We start from the raw sequence: 18,486 nt of genomic DNA, 5'->3' as shown, positions 1-18,486 counted from the left end.
CAGAGTTTGACTATATACCTTACAGTATTTCTGTCCACTAACTCATAAATGGTCCAAAGTCTGCTGGTTTGTGGGCTGACACTCTAAACAGTCCACCTGTATCACAGCTCTACTCTGGTTAGCAAAGAATGAATGAATATATGAATAAATAAATGTCAAACTCTGTCTGTACCTACAACATTGCAAGCATCATTTCCAACGGTGACTAACACAAGCTGCTGTGCACCGTGGCTGCAATTCCTAGCATGATTCCTGTCAAGTAAGCCATGCAAGTCAGCATTCAAAATTGGTAAGCAACACTATAGATTTGCTTTTCATTCAGTCATTTTGGGTTCATTAATATTCATAGTGCTTGAGGCACATTTGTACTGGGTTCCTCATTTACATGCCATAATGCAGTCATTAGCATACTTGGCATACTGCACTATTTTTATCCAGTGCATGCCCATGTTGTGTTTTAGAATTACTCACATCTTATGCATAGTTACTACACACATTAATTTTGATTTATGTCAGATGATCGAGTTTTCAGAAACTCAAAATTCATATAGACGAGACCATATGATCAAGTTTATGCCAACTCGAACATAAAAAAAAATCTACTTTTGTTATGTTTATGTAGGGGGCAACCCCCTTGCCAATTAGAAATACCAACTCTGAGATTGCACTAAAGTGAAGAAAAGGGTAAATTTCCCAATTCTCTCTGTACTGTGATCTCCATTCAAAAGCTTAGAGTTTTCCAAAACTCAGTCATATGGTCATGGCCATTTGAATTTCGAGTTTCTAAAAACTCAATCAACTGATAGGCATCCATTAATTTGCACTGTGCAATGCACTAACCCTCTCTGAAACCTAGCCAATGTTTTAATTTATCATTTTTACTGCAAAACAGAACCATCAGTAGTCATTTAACAATGGAAACATTGGTGATAACACATTCATCTCTTTGAAATGAGATTAGTCATTAACAAACATGCAGGATAAAAGAGGAACAATGAAGATATTCTCAATGCTGATTGCTGGCCATAAAAATTGAATGAGTTCTTAGCATTTATGAAGCAATTTTTCAACATTTGTATTCCATCGATTTCTCATCATGAATTCTGACACTGCCCCTGCACACAGGCAATTTTAAAGTCATCCAATTAACTGAGTTTGGATTATTCCAACTAATTTCATTCGTGAGTTGGGGTTATAGGTATGCTGAAGAAGCTGAGGTAAAAGTATGAAAATATTGAATTATGAACTTGTTTTTGCTCTGCTGAATGCTGCCTGAAAACTATGATAGGTTAATATCTTGACACCAAATTGAACTGCTAACTCTGAAAGCACCTCTTAATATGACAGTTCTCATATCTCACTGACAAGCCAAGAGATGGCTTTGACTTGACATTCTGTATTACTATTTATTCACTGAAACATTTGACACTGAAAAGTACTTATAGATGTCTATACTGCATTCCATTAATCAAAAGATCAAAGAATACAAACTTAACATTCAGTCTGATTGTAGGGTAAAATAAATATGTTTGATATAGCAGTCACTTTTTATTCAGTCTGTGTGTATTTTGACAGGTAAAATATTTTAAGAGCAGTATGAATGCCATTTTATACAATCAGTTCTAATATACAAGTTTCACGAAGCAGTGAGGATTTGCTCTCAAATAGGTTTAGGTTTGTTCATTGGTTTCTGACTAAAGTTATTTTGTAAATGAAAACATTGGCAATTGCTTGGCTCTTTGAAACCATTGAGCATTAACTTTACTGTAAATGTTACTGTCAGCAAATTAGTGCAAATCCCCTGGAAATGTGGTCAAATTAGGCAAATCCCCTGGATATGTGGTCAAATCAGTGCAAATCCCCTGGATATGTGTTATAAAAGTAGCCGTGCTCTACAGTTGATTAATGCTCAGCTTGGTGTATTTAGGTTCAGTCACTAAGCTTTTTGTACCTGTCATCACTTCCTCAAAAACATGCCCATATTTCAGATGTTTATAGAACCTGAACACTTCTTTATAGTACTCTTAGTATGTGAAATCCTGGTGTTCAGTTTGTTAAAGAATGTATTGCTCCTTTTGATCATTGATTCAGATGTGTCAGTTTGTTGGGCTGAAATAAAATGAAAAGCCGTACCTTTTCACCATAAGGATGTAATGGGCAGCTCTACTTCACTGAGGTAAGGATGGATGGATTTAAGTCAATGTGTGAATATCTAACATTAAATGATTGGCTACTCCTTCACTTTTTATAAACCACAACCACATCTGGAAGTAAAAGTGCTAACAAATTGAAACACAGTTCTAAATCTAAAATATGACCTTACTATTGACCTGCAAAAGTAACTAAAAGACTCAACACTTTCTGGTAGTAGGGGGTATTTCTGGCAAGAATAATAGTTTATCTAGCAAACTCCAGAAAGGTGGCCAGTGAAAACCAGAGATAATCATGATTTATCCTTGATTGTTTTCACTGAGAATTTTGTCTTTGTACAATAGACTCTCTTCAAGGAACAGTTAAGACAGGTACTGGGTGGCAGTGAAGAGCTACCAAATAGCTGGGTAATTACACCAACGCTGGTAAGGTATACAGCTAGAAAGGTGCTTCGTGTGACATCTGGACAGAGGAAGGAGGACAAGGAGACCGGGTGGTGGGACGAGGAAGTACGTGAGAGTGCACAGAGAAAGAGGTTGGTGAAGAAGAAGTAGGATTGTCAGAGAGATGAAGAGAGTAGACAGAAGTACAAAGACATGAGGCATATGTCAAAGAGAAATGTGGTGAAGGCCAAGGATAAGGCGTATGGAGAGTTGTATGAAAGGTTGGACACTAAGGAGGGAGAAAAGGACCTGTACTGATTGGTTAGACAGAAGGACCGAGCTGGGAAAAATGTGCAGCAGGTAATGGTGATAAAGGATAATGAGGGAAATGTACTCACAAGTGAGAAGAGTGTGTTGAGCAGATGGAGAGAGTACTGTGAGGGGCTGATGAACGAAAAGAATGAAAGACAGAGAAGGTTGGATGATGTGGGGATAGTGAATCAGGAAAGTTCACCACATTAGCAAGGAGGAAGTAAGGACAGCTCTGAAGAAGTTGAAGAATGGAAAGGCTGTTGGTCCAGATGAGATACCTGTGGAAGCATGGAGGTGTTTAGGTGAAATGGTAATGGAGTTTTTAACCAGATTGTTTAATGAAATCATGGAAAGTGAGAGGATGCCTGAGGAATGGAGAAAAAGTGTTTTGGTACCGATTTTTAAGAATAAGGGTGATGTGCAGAGCTGTAGTAACTACAGAGGGATAAAATTGATCAGTCACAGCATGAAGTTATGGGAAAGAGTAGTGGAAGCTAGGTTAAGAAGGGACGTGATGATTAATGATCAGCGGTATGGTTTCATGTGGGAAAGAGCACTACAGATGCAATGTTTGCTAGATAGGTACTAGGCTATTGGCCCAAGGGCCTTTCCCTGGCTTATGCCACCCAAGAAAGTTATTTTCCTGTGCCCCTGATGAGCAGAACCACAGAAGTGATCTCCGGGGTGTATTTCCTATTTCCCATCCACTCATCAAGATTTTTCTTGAAGAGTGCTAATAAGGACCTTTGCTTGACATAGATGGGTAGCTTGTTCCAGAGGATAGGAAGTCTCTGGGACAGGAATATATCCCTCCAGCATGTCCTGTTTATTATGGTGACAAGGTTTAGGTCCCTACAGCGTGAAGCTTGGAAGAACTGGGATTCCTTTAGGTGTAGCATGTCCAATGGCTCTGGGTTTAACATAGCTTTATATATAGCTTTATATGTTAGCCAGAGATCTCCTCGGAGTAGGCGATATGCTACAGAGTAAAGGTGGAGTTTTTTGAGATGGTCAGTATAGGGCATCTGTTTGAGGCCACTAATCCTCTTTGTGAGGTACTGCTGTGGCCTTTTCAGCTGCTGCAGATGTCTTGTGAAGTACATTCCAAAAGGGGCATTGTACTCTATAGTGGGTCTAATGAGTGCCGAGTAGAGGGGAACAATGACCTCTTTTTCCTGGATGAGAACCCTTTTGTGATGAGGTGTGCCACATAGAAGGATTTCCTGACTACTGTGGCAATGTGATTATCAAAGAAGAGACTACTGTCCACCTGGGTCCCAAGGTCTCTTATCACACATTCGGCATTAAGTAGACTGCTGTTTATGTGGTAGTTCATGGGTACAGAATTTTTACCAAAGGGGATGACAATGCACTTTTTGGCATTGAGCTTGAGGCCATGCCTCTTACACCAGGCATCTGTCTCAGTGAGGCCCTTCTGTAGGATATCCATATCATTTAGGGACTCGACTATGGCTTCTAGTTTCCAGTCATCTGTGAACTTCTTTAGCCAGAGGCCTTCTGTGTTAGCCTGTAATTAAGAGACGTAGATATCAAACAGGAGAGGTCCCAGGACTAAAACCCTGTGGTACTCCACTTGTCACAGGTGTGAAGTCATATTTGGAGTCTGCAACTTTTACAGTGTGGGTTCTGTCAGTGAGCCAGTTGGCAATCCATCTTGTGATGTAGGGATTTATACCTAGTTTAGTGAGTTTAGCTATAATTCCAGAATGGGGGAATGGTATCGAAAGCCTTGGCGAGGTCAAGATAGGCTGTGTGAACCACCTTACCCTCCCCTATGACTTTGGTGACTGCCTCAAAAAAGTCGATCAGGTTTAGAAGGCATGATCTGCCTTTCACAAACCCAAACTGGGTGGGGTCCAGAGTTATGAATGTCTTTGTTTATGAGTTCCATGATGATACGTTCCATGGCCTTGCAGACCAGGTTCATCAGGCTAATAGGGTGATAGTTCCCAGGATCAGTGGTGGCTCCCCTGTTGTGGAGTGGGATAACTGTTGCTGTGTGCCATTCAGTGGGCACAAAGCCTGATGTGAGACTATGATTGAACATGGTGCTTAAGTGGGGAGCCAGTTCGTTCTGAAGTTCATGTAAAATGCAGCCTGGGATGTTATTCGGTCCCATGGATGTTGTGTTTTTGGCTTAATAGATTGCAGCTTTTACCTGCATAGATGTGATTATAGGGACTCTGCATTCTTTCTGTATAGATATGAGCCCTTTAGGGGGTGAGATGGGGAGGTAAGGTTAGCACTGAAACTATCTGCCAGGATGTTGGCAATATCAGTTGGTTCTGTACTTTTCATGCCGTTGTGCTGTAACTCGGAGAAGATCTGGATGTTGCCATTGAGATTCTTGACATAGCTATAGAATGCTTTGTGGTTGCCCTTAGAATCAGTGGCGATTTTGTTTTCGTAGCTAGCTTTGGAGGATTGTATAAGGGATCTCAGCATCTTACTGAGGCTGACCAGGGAGCTCCTCCACTCATGGGATTTTACTCTCTTTTGCAACAATTTCTTCCTTGATGGAGAAGTATAGAGAAGGTCAGAAACAGCTGCATTGTGTCTTTGTGGACTTAGAGAAAGCATATGACAGGGTGCCTAGAGAGGAGTTGTGGTGTTGTATGATGAAGCTGGGAGTGGCAGAGAACTATGTAACAGTGGCACAAGATATGTATGAGGGTAGTGTGACAGTGGTGAGGTCTACGGTGGGAGAGGCAGATGCATTTAAGGTGGAGGTGGGATTGCATCAAGTATCAGCCCTGAGCCCTTTCTTATTTACAATGGTGATGGACAGGTTGACAGACGAGATCAGACAGGAGCCCCATAGACTATGATATTTGCCGATGACATTGCGATCTGTAGTGAGTGTAGGGAACAGGTTGGTGAGACCCTGGAGAGGTGGAGGTATGCTCTAGAGAGGGGAGGAATGAAGGTCAGCAGGACTAAGACTGAATATATTTGTGTGAATGAGAAAGAGGATAGAGGAATGGTGAGGATGCAGAGAGTAGAGTTGGCGAAGGTGGAGGAATTTAAATACTTGGGATCGACAGTTCAGAGTAATGGTGAGTGTGGAAAATAGGTGAAGAAGAGAGTACAGGCAGGGTGGAGTGAGTGAAGAAGAGTGTCTGGAGTGATTTGGGACAGATGAGTACCAGTAGGAGTGAAAGGGAAGGCCTACAAGAGAGTAGTGAGACCAGCTATGTTGTATGCATTGGAGATGGTGGCAGGAGTCAGAGCTGGTGGTGGCAGAGTTAAAGATGTCAAGATTTGCACTGGGTGTGACGAGAACGGACAGGATTAGGAATCAGTATATTAGAGGGTCAGCTCAGGTTGGACAGTTTTGAGATGAAACCAGAGAAGTGAGATTGCATTGGTTTGGACATGTGCTGAGGAGGGATGCTGGGTATATTGAGCAAAGGATGCTAAGGATGAAGCTGCCAGGTAAGAGGAAAAGAGGAAGTCCTAAGATAAGGTTTATGGATGTGGTGAGAGAGGACATGCATGCAGCTGGTGAGACAGAGCAAGATGCAGAAGACAGGAAGAAATGGAAATAGATGATCCACTGTGGTGAATCTTAAAGGGGACAGCCGAAAGAAGAAGAAGACGGCTGACTCTCATCACTACATTTGACCCAGATACTGCATAAGTTCTGCCACAAGGGCCATCTCCCAAGCATTTTCACTGAGAATTTTGTCTTTGTACAAAGTAAACAAATTTAACTTGAAGAACCTTGCTATGTATTAAGTTCATCTGGTCAAATACATGCCTGCCTGTGCTGGAAATTGATTTTTAACCCCCGCAATAGACTTGACCTTGTATTTTAAGGACCACTTACAAAGTTGGCCACTTAAGTTTCTCTTGACCCATAGATTACACTGTACATGTCAGTTACTAAGTCTTCCTGGCTGACAGGTTTCTGCATTTAGAAATCAGAAAAAACCTGTTCTACTTTGTGCCTCTCTGTTAATTGCTTTGCATTGGCTATAAACTGATTACTGTATGTTATAATTTGACATGTGTGTGGAAGGCCACTATCCCACCCCTCTTACTCTACTATTATGCTTCCTATACACAAATTACCCTTGTGACTGCTATTCCCTAACCCTCCCAAGCAACCTTACTACTACCACACACACACTTTACCTAACTCCCAACTTCCATTTAATCTTTTAGCATCATTCCCAACTACCTTTCTCCCTGCCATATTGCGTTTCACTATATCCCTTCATACTCACATCCCTTCCTAGCAACAACTTTTTATATCTTCTACTTTTCCCAAAGAAATCCTCACTTCTTCCTATTTTACCTGCATTCCAATACTCTAGACTTCTAAACCCCTATACCTTACATTCCTCAGAAAGTACTAGAACATCCTCTCTTCCTACACTGAGAATTCTTCTTCCTACCTATCATCTATCAGTTTTCAGACTTTACCACCACTAAATAACCTTCTATCCTGCAACTTCTTTTTCCTTCTTGATCTCTACTTTCTCACTACCTGAAAACTCTAACATACAGATCCCTTTACGTAATCATTCAAGTAGTCCATTTTTTCCCTATTCTTCTCATGCTGCTGGGCCATCTTTTATACTACCATCACTCTATAATAGCTTTCCACATATCTCTGACTCTGTCCCAACCACCTATTCATGCTGCCTTCCCTACACTATTCATATATTGCACCAAACCTACTTAATGATGCCCCCACCTTTGCTCTAAGAATAGACTAACTCCATTTTAGCTCAAACCAAAATTAAATGGAAAAACACTCTCCAACACAAGTATCGATAATTCCCCAGTATACTAAAATCCTCTAAGGAGGAGACATTCACTCTAATCCTGCCCCTCCCCCCATCACTATGAACATCAAGACAATTCTCTTCCATATACTGCTTTAGCCCTACAATGGTTAACTCCCAACCCCAGTAATCTAACTTTTGCTGCCATAAATGTTAGAAGCATAAGAATTAAAATTGCCAATCTACACGTGTGGAGTACCCAACATAAGCCTGATATTCTCGCTATAACTGAAACTTGGTTTAAACCCAGCATAAATGACTCTGAAATTATACCTCCCAGCTATCATATTCTGTAATGATTGTATAAAGAGAAAAGGTGGTGGTATTGCTTTACTATTTCCCAATAACTACTATATTTCCCCTTACAACAAACCAATACCAAAATTCAATTCAGCAGAGATTCTTATTACTTTCCTGAACTTGAACAGTTATAAACAAACATGTATTGCTGTTCTTTATATCGCTTCTGACTATACTGGATGACATCCTATACTGAATATCCATAACAATTCCATGAGAAATACTACTACTTGGTGATGTGATTGTCAAATGGTTGTACATAAACTCTAAATCCCCTTCATCTAGTGTGAACTTAGTTTCACACAGCTAATTAACAGACCAACACATTATAGCAAGACATCAAATTCCCTAGTAGTCTGAATCCTAGTATTGGACCCTAGCAAATACAGCACCTTATATACAATGTCTGACTGTCTAACTGATCATTTACCAATATTTACAAATATGTCTCTAGGGAGAGATGATGAAATCATCAAGCAAAGGAGTGTAGTATTGTTGGAACTGAAATCATCCTCAAGACTTGGTGAGTACCTTCAAGAGGTGGACCCTGTTTTCACAAAATCTCACCAAGACAATACAGATTGTATTTTATATAGCATATATCATGGACAGAAGTAGGTTAAAAATAAAAAAGAAGAGCAGGGTACACAAGTCCTAGGATAAAAAGTCTCCAATATTGGTTGGCACACTGGTTCCAGCGTTGCAAAAAATGACAGCGTAGAATCCTCAAGACACAGACAGTGAGACCCTGTGTCAGTGGAACACTAAAGTGCTTTCAGCTAGACTAGTTCCCCTCTGCAAAAGTTACATCCTGTGTCTTGGCCAATTTCCAATCAACCCAAGTCTGCCTCACTGCCCTGCCCTGTGAGACCCTGCATCAGTGGAAGACTAAAGTGCTTTCAGCTACACTAGTTCCCCTCAGCAAAAGTTACATCCTATGTCTTGGCCAACATCCAATCAACCCAAGGTTGTATCGTTGCCTTGCACTGTGAGACCCTGCGTCGGTGGAACACTAAAGTGCTTTCAGCTACACTAGTGTATATTAGAGTTTTATTTAATCTGTCCTCCAAACTGAAGACCGTTTCCCCTTTCACTGTACACATGCACACTACTGATCCCCCCCATTTCTCTCTTCCTATAGTACTCCTAGGTCAATTACTTAAAACTACTTTACTACTTTCTCTTGGAAAAGGTTTACCTATGTACCTGCAGCCCATACTTCTTTTGTTTTTCCCTGCAGAAGTGGTGGTCCTTTTCACCACTCTGTACTAGATTAGTAGTATAACATTTGTAGTTATTAGGTAAATACTGCACCACACTGACCTGCAATTAACTTGGCTTGGTTTGTTTTTTCTGTTTTCTTTTTAGCAGCTGGCTTAGCCCAGTTTTTCTGACTCTCAACCTTGCATTACTTTGTGTCTATCCCTTCCCCTACCTTGAACCTGCATACCTCCCCACCCACTTCTGCTTAATTACAGAGGTATCAAAAAGCCTGATGTAGAAAGGCACCGTCATACTTTAAGTTTTTGCACATTTAAGTGCATCCAGATGTTTCCCTCCTTGCTGCAAAGTTAAAGAATAACCTCCTGCTAACCTGAAGATGCCCCTGAAGCTGACTTCTTGCCTGGCTTCATAAAGCTTGCACTCCTAATGTTTTTGTACTTGTATATTGCAAAATACCTTTTTATTACCTTTCTGTAGTGCCTATAACTGCTTGTTAACCCACCGGTGTGAGATTTAGTAGCCTACCGCAGACCCAAAGCCACTTCCTCCCTCCCTCCCTCCACCCTTTTGTCCCCTCATTCTATATCTTATCCTTTGGAATAGCTTCTTGCCTACCTCCCCCAGCTATTACTCCCCTCACCACTAGGTAGCAGTCTTTACATACACTATATTCTAGTATTAAAACTAACTATCCCTAAGGTCCTATACCCATTCTTTGGCATTTCAGTACAATTCTAATCCCTCTCTCTGCACATTTCAGTACAATTCTAATCCCCCTCTCTGCACATGAGAACCTCTCTCTCGCTTTACTAAATCATCTACACATATCTGATAAGCTTATATACTCTGCTCCCCAGTTTTCACTTTAGTTACTTCTGTATTACACCAAACATGAAAGATAGCTGATTGTCTTTTGGCTGAACTTATCTTACTGCTCTTGCCTGCTCCGTTCGCCCTGCGGGCTCACTCCACTCCCCTACCTTACCCCCAATTCTTATCCACCCCCAGGACACCTATCCTTATACTGCTAGAAGCCACACCTCCACCCCACATCAACCAATAGCTCGACATATCTCGTTACATACTCAACCATCTGTTACTAATTTACTCACACCTTCCACTATCTATACTTTCCTCATTAAACAAACCCACCTCATATTTGCCCTTCTATTTTCTCATTATTTACATGCCCACATTCTCATTATGTCAACTCCTGGCTTAATAAAACTCTCTAATTTCCTCCTCTTGCTCATAATTCTTTCCACTCTACTTCTATCAAATAGCCTCAAAGGCTATGAATTCCTAAGCTCCTTTCAATTTCAACACTCCTTTAAACAAACTTCCCCTTTCTATCTATCAGCCTCACAAACCCACAGTAACATTACATCCTCATCAGCCTACCTTCTCCCACAATTTCACAGATCAAACCATATTAAGTATTTCCAAACCAGAAAAATAGACTCTATTTTATGTAAACTAGCACAACTTCTACACAATCCTCAGTACCTACCACTACACGGCGGCATTCACCCAAACCCAGGGCCTGGTAATACCTTCCCTGACTCCCATTTTTTATTTACCTCTATTTCCTATACCTCCTCTTCTTCCTCGAACTCTCTTCTTATTACCCACCTCAATATTTGTAGTTTAAATAACAAAGTTACCCAGCTTCATACCCTACTAGACTTACATTCCTTTGACATTCTATGTCTCACAGAAATCTGGCTCAAACCACTTACTAAAGACAATGATATCATCCCTCCAGGTTATAACATCTCAGAATTGACTGTTCTAACAAAAAGGGGGGGGGGTAGTGATATTGTTTAAATCTGAACTACAAGAAACCTCACTAAACACTCAACCTCCCTCACCTAGCAATGCTGAAATCTTAATATCTAAGCTCCAAATTGATTCTAATAAATCTATATACATAATTTGCTCTTACATCGCCTCAGGCAACAACATAAGTACTCTTGAAAATATCCTTAACTGGCTTTCCACATCATTCCCGCAAGAAACCATTCTCCTTGGAGACTTTAATATTGACTGAAACTGTTGTATTTCTGACAAACCTACATCTCACATTAATCTCTATGGCTTCTATCAAGCTATCACCGACCCTAGCAGAACCCATAAACCCAGCAACAAACAAACAACCATAGACTGGCTACTAGTCAACAATAACCCCCAATCTTACAAAATAGACATACTTCCTGATGATATTAGTGACCACTCTCTTTCCTTTATAACTAGACAAAAGATCACCATTCCCACTCAACTAAATTTTAGAACAAAAACAACCTGAACCTAGGTAACTTTCAAGCAGAGCTAAAAGCCTGCAATTAGTCACCCCTAAAATATCTATCTCTCAATGAAGCAGTCTCTTTAAGAATACATTCCTAAAAATCCTTGAGCATTATGCCCCCTCTCGTACTTTTAAAATTAGGAACAAACCTGCTCCCTGGCTCTCAAATGAGACAAGGCAAAAAATGAAACAGAAATAAAATCTGGAATATATGGAGAAGTATCAAAGACCCTATTGATCATTTAAACTTTAGACAGCTCAGGAATGCCACTAAAAATCAACATTCCTCGATAAAAAAAACTATAAAATAACTATTACCTTAAATTCCAACAAACCCAATATCTAAACCCACAAAAATTCTGGAGAGGATTAAATAAATTACTCCATCCTGGACAAGCCAAAACACCTACCCCCCTCTAACTTGAATTATAATTCTCCCAACCAAATTGCTGATATTTTGTAACAATTTTTTTCATAAACTGTTCAATCTTTAGCAAATACACTGACTCATCCATGCCAACCACTGACTCATCCTTGCCAACCACTGACTCATCCTTGCCAACCACACTACCCCAAGTATTCCAACTGCAGCCTGTCCCAACATCTCTCATACCCTCCCTACTTCTTAAGCTTAAACCATGCACTCCATCAGCTGACCTCCTCCCAGCTGAATACCTTCAAATGGCAGCTGGAGTGCTTACCAACCCTGTTTCCATCTTAATTAATAGAACAATTACAGAAAGTTCCATCCCATCCCTCTAGAAAGTGTCATATATTATCCCACTCCATAAGGGTGGGAACTCAAATGAACTCTCAAATGTCTGCCCCATAGCCCTACTTTCCCCCTTAGCAAAAATTATGGAGAGATGTATTCACCGTCAGCTGCTTGATCATTTCCTCCAAAACCACCTGCTAGCTGACTGCCAGCATGGTTTTAGGCCTTTCCATAGTACTACAACTGCTCTACTATCCTTTTCTGACTGCATTAATAAAAATTGTAGCAACAGCTTACTGTCCTCAGCCCTCTTTATTGACCTCTCAAAAGCATTTGATATGGTCAATCATCAATTACTGTTAAACTCACTCAAATCACTTTCACTAGATACCCAGATAGTTAATTGGTTCAAGTCCTATCTAGGAAATAGACAACAAGCAGTCCTTTAGGAGAATAAACTATCTACTCTTCTCCCCTCCTCTTCACTATTTTCATAAATTATCTGAAAATCTCCCTTCCACAAACCACCTGCATACAATATGCAGACGATTCAACGTTAATATGATCAGCCTCCTTGCCTGCTGGACTTCATTCGAGTACCCAAGCAGCATTTAGCTTAGATGAAAACTGGTTCCATCAACGCTGTCTCCTCCTTAACCCCCAAAAAACTAAACTGGTACTATTCTCTCCCACTCAGAAGTCTCCTGCTATCAACTTCACAATTACATCTAATAATGGTACTGTAATAACTCTGGACACAACCACCAAACTTTTAGGTGTAACAATTGATCATAATCTAAACTTCGACACACATATCAACCTAACTATTAAATCAGTTAATAAAAAACTCTACAGACTTAAACCCTATCTCACACACCTCTAGCTAGGACTGCTATTGCCCGAACTCACTTAATCTCCACCCTTCTCTATGCATCCCCAATCTATACCAACTTATCCAAAAATAAACTTTATAAGTTGGAAACAGCCTATAACAACATAGCTAGATTTGCCACTGGTGTCCCTTTTCGAACCCACCACTGCTAAAACCTTAAATTGCTAGGATGGCTGGAATTGCAATGCCAGATTCTTTTCCAGCAACTTACTTACTTACTTCCTTACTACTATAAACAAGATCTTACACCATCCCACAGTTACACCCATACTCTCTACCCTTATCTGCCCATATAAAAATCTAACAACCCTTCGATCAGCTAATAAGGTACTAGTAGCTACCCTAAAGTCCAACAACAAATCTGGAGCTAGCTTGTTCTCAAACTCTATTGGTAACTCTTGGAACACTCTTCCAACTGAACTAACAGCCCTTTCTTCTACCCCACTTTTCAAGAAGCAATTAAGAATCTTCCTTAAAGCCCAATGGCTTTGCCCATGCACAAATTCTGACTGACACTTTCTCCCCTAGGAAGACCATTTTTACTATCTATCTTTAACATGCTATTTCAGGTGCTCTGATATTCTTTCTTAATTCCTACTGTAGTAGCTCACCTCCTAAAGTTTGGTAAACTTTATAAAGAATGCTACCCTCAAAAAAAAAAAAATGTTTTATTAATCCTTTTACTCAAAATTTTTAACTTATTTAGTTGGGTATGTTGGTTATGTTACTGCAACAGTACTATATAAATCTTCCTGTATTTGAAATGTTTTACCTGTCTGACATTATCTGTATTGTATACGGTCAAGATTTCTGTCTTGTAAATTGTCTTGATGTGGGTCTCCCCAGGCCTCCGATGAAAATGGACATACATCCAGTCGGTCTATCCCGGTCAACAAATGTAAAATACATAAATAATGTGGCAAGACTATTGCACTGGAGATTGTGCAAACATTATAATATTGAAGTAGTTGAGTACCATTGGAAACATGGCAGAAAATAATGAAATTTGTATCACATGAGGTCACACATTACTAAGTTCAAAAAGATGCAAGAGAACCAGATATAGTAGTCCATGAAAAGTAGACAAAAGTGTCACTGATCATTGAAATTGCTACACCCAGTGATTACAGTGTCTTACGTAGAGCGAGAGAGACAATGTCATAAAATACCAGGATTTGCATGCAGAAATGAGGGCAGTGTGGAAGAAAGATACCCAGACAGTTCCAATAGTAATAGGAACAATGAGTCTCATAAAAAAAAATACAGTCATATTTAGATACGTTACTAATACATGCATCTCCACATGAATTGCAGGAGTCGTCAATTCTGGGCACATTATGGGTGCTGCAAAGAGCACTTTTGGCTAACATCACAGATTGAAATAATACTAATTTCATGAACTTTAATCATATTTTGACTTGGGAATAGAGTCTATTCTCATCACGGTATTAGAAACCCAAAAGACTTGGAGAAATTAAAACAGACATCTCACAGAATGTTTATAAAACAACACACAAACTTTCCAGGTTTAACCCAGAAATGTTCATTACTAAGTTATCATCTGTTAAGTGGAACTTCCTAAAAATCCTCCCCTTAGATGATGCTGTAAATTAATTTAATACACCTTTCTCGAATATCCTAATTTGACTTGCATCTCCTAGAAGGAAGAAACTAAAAACAAAAAGAGTAGAATGCTAATGCAGGATACAGTAAAAGCATGGAAAGAATGTCAAAAATATAAATCTCCACAATATCTTGAAAACTTGAGAATGCTTCACAATTGTACTGAAAAGGAAATTGATGAAGACAAAAACTATAGTATAACAACTTACAGAACAATGATAAACATAACCCTAAATAAAATCTGCACGGCCAGTAAAGAAATCTTGCATCTCTACCATAAATTCAACCCTAATCCCTCACCCAATAACTCAGCATTCAAAATTGTAATACAATTCAACTCTTATTTCATAAATAGTATAACATCTCTAACCATGGATTCTGCATCATCTAATCATAACCCTGCCCAACAGCCATATCTGAGCACAAATCCACTTTCAACATCAAACCTGTGCCCACAACTAATATAAAACTACTCAAACTACAACCATATTCTGCTTCAGCTGATTACCTTCCAAATGAATACCTTAAAATAGCAGTGATGGCATTACCTACACTGTCTCAGTCCTTATAAATATATCAGTCCAGGAATCCAACATTCCCTCTCTCTGGAAATAGTCACACATTATCCCTTTGCATAAAGGAGGAAATTCAACAGACATCATGAACTTTAGACCTATACCAATCTTATCCCTCCTCTCCAAAGTACTTTAAAAATATATTCAAAAACAATTGCTGAACTATATCCTGCAAGAAGACTCCTATCCCCCCCACAGCATGGCTTCCGCCTTCCCATAGTACTAACACTGAAGCTACAACCTATATAGATACTGTCAATAAAGCTAGAGACAATGGCAAACTAGTTTCTTTCTTATTTTTAGACTTGTCTAAAGTCTTTGACACTGTTTACCACAGCAAACCTCTACTTCAAATGTCCTCATTAGGTCTCTCTCAGCCCACGCTTCTATGGTTCAAAAGCTATCTATCCAACAGCTATCAATCGGTAAAATGGCACTCTACCCTCTCTCCATACAGACCAATAGTCACTCCATACCTCCCAGTGTTTGCCTGTGTATCATAAGGCTCTATCCTTGGTTCCCTCCTCTAATATTCTCACCAACACCCTCCACACATCAGGCCTCTCTAATACAATATGTAGATGACTACACACTGATTTGCACATCTGACAACATGAAACATTTCCAAAAAAATTATTCAAGAAGCTTTACCAGCAACTGAAACTTGGCTCTGTAACGCACAACTCATATTCAAATGTAAAAAAAAAAATACTACACGAAAAACAAATGTAAAGTCCTCTCCCTGTATGATACAACCATTGATGTCTCTTCTCATAGAAAATTTTTAGGGATGATAGCGAATGATAATCTTAAATTCAACCTGCATATATAAAATTGCCTAATAAAAATTCATGAAAACTAGGGCTGATTTAAAGAGCTAAAACCTTCTCACAGATACAACTAAAGCTGCACTTGCCACTACTTATATTCTCCCCACACTTCTTTATGGCAATTCCATCCTTACTAACCTTCAGACATCACAAAAATCAAAACTTGTACAATGATATAATAACATTGTTAAAGTTGCAGCCAATACCCCTTTCAGAACCCATCACTGTATAACATTGAAAAAACCTAACTTGGTTAGAACTACCCATAAACTAGCATATACACAGCATCTTAGCATCTATAAAAGTATCCAGAATCCATTTGTTTTCCATCACTAAATAACATTCTGCATATCTACATTCTTAGTTAGTCATTGTGATCCAATGACTAACTCCTGTCTGTCCACAAACCTATCAAATCTGCTGAACATTGGCTGTACTTGTACCATATTGCCAAGACTTGTAACTCCTTATCTTCTTATCTTTATCATTAGGGCAATACCCTTCCTCCCATTCTGCAAAATCCATTCCAAGTCTTTCTACTCAACAACTGGCTCTATTCATGGTCAACACCAGGATAAACTATATTCCTAAATGTGAACAAATACTTAGTTATACCTTATATCTCCTAAATTTCTTTAACTATTAAACCATTTTCATATAACTTGTATCTATTCTTAATCAGTGTTTTCATATTACATTTAATTAGGTATAATAATTTAAACTGTATTTTTTTATTATTTGTAAAGACTATGAAACTATTGTTCTTAAAACATTTTTGTAATACTGTGAAGCTTTCCTCTCCAGACCTCCGCAGAAAATTGGCTCCTACCCAGACTTTCCTGGTAATCAAATGTCAAAAAAATGAATAAATAAATCCTTTATACTTGTACATTTTTATAGTAAGAAGTTCTTTATAATGAGAAGGTTTTCACAGAATTTTAAAATATTTCACAATATATGGTTTTATATAATTGTCTGTTTAAAATGCTTATTGCAAATGGAGAATTGAAGGGAATGTTTTGATTAAATTGCATGAAATGCAATGGTTGGTACCTCTTGATGGAATAGTGATTGATTTAACTATTTTATGTATATGCAGCATCTTTCATTTTAGATTGGTTTTGGTTTTAGTTCAAATAAACGAACAGAGTGAAGACGCTCTAAATAAAGAATGAAAGTATTCACTCATTACTGAATCATTTGTGGCTTTATCTTTTCAATAAGCAGCTATTTATAGAGAAGTAAATCACTTGTGCTTTTAAATAAACCCCTGAAGTTGTTGTTCAATGCATAGCTGCCAGATTTAGAGATTTCTATGCATTTAACATTTGGCATGTTGCATTATGTATTATTTTCAGCAGGGAAATGTATACTACTGCTGTTTAGGACAGGGAATGCACGACAAATCAAGAATGTGTATTGAGTCACCATTTATCATTAGATCAGCAGTAAAAACTGAACAGATTTCACCTGAACAGAAGATCTGATATTGTTAATCGTTGTTCATTCCTTATGTATGGGTATCGGTTCCGAGCTCGGAAGTGAGCCAGCCATTTTCCAAGCTTGCATCAGCTTCAAACTCTCGAGCTAAACTCTTACCCACAATCCCCCTCTCACTTTTACCCCAGATTTTGTTTGCCGGATTGCCATCCGGTTGTGTCAAACTACTTCTCTTGAGCTAAGTACAGTCAATTGTTGTTTAATTGCTTTACAAATTACTGTCAGAAAAGTTGATATTTTATTGTCTCTTACCCTATCGCATCTAGCGTTCATAAATTCCTCAGGTTTTTCTGTCTTTTACTTACTACTTTTACCGCAAGGTATTTTCTCTTTACCATCATTAGTAATATTTTTCCTTTTTCTCTTTCATACCTTCGGTTACTCTCTTGTACCATTGTTGGTACTTTTCTATTAATTAATATGGCAGATAAAAAAGGTAGTCTGGGGTTTAAGCGGTGTTCTGATTGTGGACACAAACTGCCTACTTCTGATGCACACTCTTTGTCTGTTTATTGTTTGGGAGATTTCCATTTATCTGTTGAACCACCTTGTACTATTTGTGAGAATTTTTCTAATAGAACTTTGTTAGAAAGGAAAATAAGCTGATACTGAAGGGACTTCTAAAATCTCCCTTTTCAGAGACAATTTCTGGATCAGAGGTCTCAACCCCTCCTAAAGCCCATAAAAAAATGGATGTTGGGAGGGTGGCCTAATGGTTAAGGTGTTTGCCTGACAAACACAAGGTGCAGGGTTTGAGTCTCACAAGGGATAATTCGCTAAGCTTAAAATGGCTCACAAGAGCAGTTAGCTTAGTACTAATCTATAAGCTATGAACCTATCTACTAAGGCTAAATCCTTGCCC

Source organism: Protopterus annectens, chromosome 13.part0, assembly GCF_019279795.1.
Source record: "Protopterus annectens isolate FY-2018-M chromosome 13.part0, PAN1.0, whole genome shotgun sequence".
In the NCBI taxonomy this organism is placed as follows: Eukaryota; Metazoa; Chordata; order Ceratodontiformes; family Protopteridae; genus Protopterus; species Protopterus annectens.
This window is presented reverse-complemented; position numbering follows the sequence as displayed.